Below are 2,027 nucleotides of genomic sequence, written 5' to 3'. Positions count from 1 at the left end.
ATTTCATTCAATACAATTACATAAGTGTACAATCAAAATTTTATGTAAAAGAACAACAATTCCCCACATGAGGCTCGAACTCGAACTGTCAAATAAGTACCGTGCGCTAACCAACTGCATCACTGGGAACTGACGAACTAGATGCAAATATAATCTCCTCAAGAAATTTTATACAATAACGCTTTCCCTGCTGAGGGTTTGAATTCACAACCCCGGCATTGTTCGCGGAACCGTCCTATAAGTACTCTGGGGACTGAAGACCAAGTTGCGAATTAACCTTTTCAAGAAATTTTATACAATAACGCTTCCCCAGGTGAGGCTCGAACTCACAACCCCGGCAATGCTCGCAGAACGGTCCTATAAGTACCGTGCGCTAACCAATTGCGCCACTGGGGACCGAATACCAACTGGTTCATTAATTTTCTAAAGATATTTTATCCAATACAATTACATAAGTCTTACATCAAACTTTTATGTAAAATAACAATTCCCCAGGTGAGGCTCGAACTCACAGCACGGCATTGCTTGCGGAACTGTCCTATCAGTAACGTGCGCTAACCAATTGCGCCACTGGGGACTGAATACCAACTTGTTAATTAATTTTCTAAAGATATTTTATCCAATACAATTACATAAGTCTTACATCGAAGTTTTATGTAAAATAACAATTCCCCAGGTGAGGCTCGAACTCACAAACCCGGCATTGCTCGCGGAACTGTCCTATAAGCACCGCGCGCTAACCAATTGTGCCACTGGGGACTGAATACCAACTTGTTAATTAATTTGCTAAAGATATTTTATCCAATACAATTACATAAGTCTTACATCAAACTTTTATGTAAAATAACAATTCCCCAGGTGAGGCTCGAACTCACAACCCCGGCATTGCTCGCAGAACTGTCCTATAAGTACCGTGCGCTAACCAATTGCGCCACTAGGGACTGAATACCAACTTGTTAATTAATTTTCTAAAGCTATTTTATCCAATACAATTACACAAGTTTCACATCAAACTTTTATGTAAAATAACAATACCCCAGGTGAGGCTCGAACTCACAACCCCGGCATTGCTCGCAGAACTGCCCTATAAGTAACGTGCGCTAACCAATTGCGCCACTGGGGACTGAATACCTTTTCTTAATTAATTTTCTAAAGATATTTTATCCAATACAATTACATAAGTCTCACATCAAACTATTATGTAAAATAACAATTCGCCAGGTGAGGCTCGAACTCACAACCCCGGCATTGCTCGCGGAACTGTCCTATAAGTACCGTGCGCTAACCAATTGCGCCACTAGGGACTGAATACCAAGTTGTTAATTATTTAAAAAAAAAAAATTATTCAATACGTCTTACATCAAACTTTTATGTAAAATAACAATTCCCCAGGTGAGGCTCGAACTCACAAACCCGGCATTGCTCGCGGAACTGTCCTATAAGTACCGCGCGCTAACCAATTGTGCCACTGGGGACTGAATACCAACTTGTTAATTAATTTGCTAAAGATATTTTATCCAATACAATTACATAAGTCTTACATCAAACTTTTATGTAAAAGAACAATTCTCCAGGTGAGGCTCGAACTCACAACCCCGGCATTGCTCGCGGAACTGTCCTATAAGTACCGTGCGCTAACCAATTGCGCCACTGGGACTGAATACCAAGTGTTAATTAATTTTCTAAAAAAATAATTCAATACACTTACATAAGTCTTACATCAAACTTTTATGTAAAATAACAATTCCCAGGTGAGGCTCGAACTCACAACCCGGCATTGCTCGCGGGAACTGTCTATAAGTACCGTGCGCTAACCAATTGCGCCACTGGGGACTGAATACCAACTTGTTAATTAATTTTCTAAAGATATTTTATCCAATACAATTACATAAGTCTCACATCAAACTTTTATGTAAAATAACAATTCCCCAGGTGAGGCTCGAACTCACAACCCCGGCAATTGCTCGCGGAACTGTTCTATAAGTACCGCGCGCTAACCAATTGCGCCACTGGGGACTGAATACCTT

The 2,027-nt window shown here is 40.3% G+C and overlaps 3 non-coding genes across 3 annotated transcripts; all 3 read right to left on the bottom strand.

Annotated features, from left to right (window-relative positions):
- Positions 1 to 305: 305 nt before the first annotated feature.
- On the bottom strand, positions 306 to 396 carry Trnai-uau. The gene is given in 2 exon segments: positions 306 to 341; positions 359 to 396. It is a non-coding gene; the product is annotated as a tRNA-Ile (tRNA).
- Positions 397 to 850: 454 nt separating this feature from the next.
- Positions 851 to 941, bottom strand: Trnai-uau. The gene is given in 2 exon segments: positions 851 to 886; positions 904 to 941. It is a non-coding gene; the product is annotated as a tRNA-Ile (tRNA).
- Positions 942 to 1,924: 983 nt separating this feature from the next.
- Trnai-uau lies at positions 1,925 to 2,016 on the bottom strand. Its single transcript is given in 2 exon segments — positions 1,925 to 1,960; positions 1,979 to 2,016. It is a non-coding gene; the product is annotated as a tRNA-Ile (tRNA).
- Positions 2,017 to 2,027: the final 11 nt, after the last annotated feature.

The sequence above is a fragment of the Ctenocephalides felis genome, unplaced genomic scaffold (genome assembly GCF_003426905.1).
Source record: "Ctenocephalides felis isolate EL2017-DRISC unplaced genomic scaffold, ASM342690v1 CF-g0.4_SCAFFOLD_03570, whole genome shotgun sequence".
Taxonomy (NCBI): Eukaryota; Metazoa; Arthropoda; class Insecta; order Siphonaptera; family Pulicidae; genus Ctenocephalides; species Ctenocephalides felis.
Note: the sequence above shows the minus strand (reverse complement) of the source record. Positions and strands in the feature narration are given on the sequence as shown.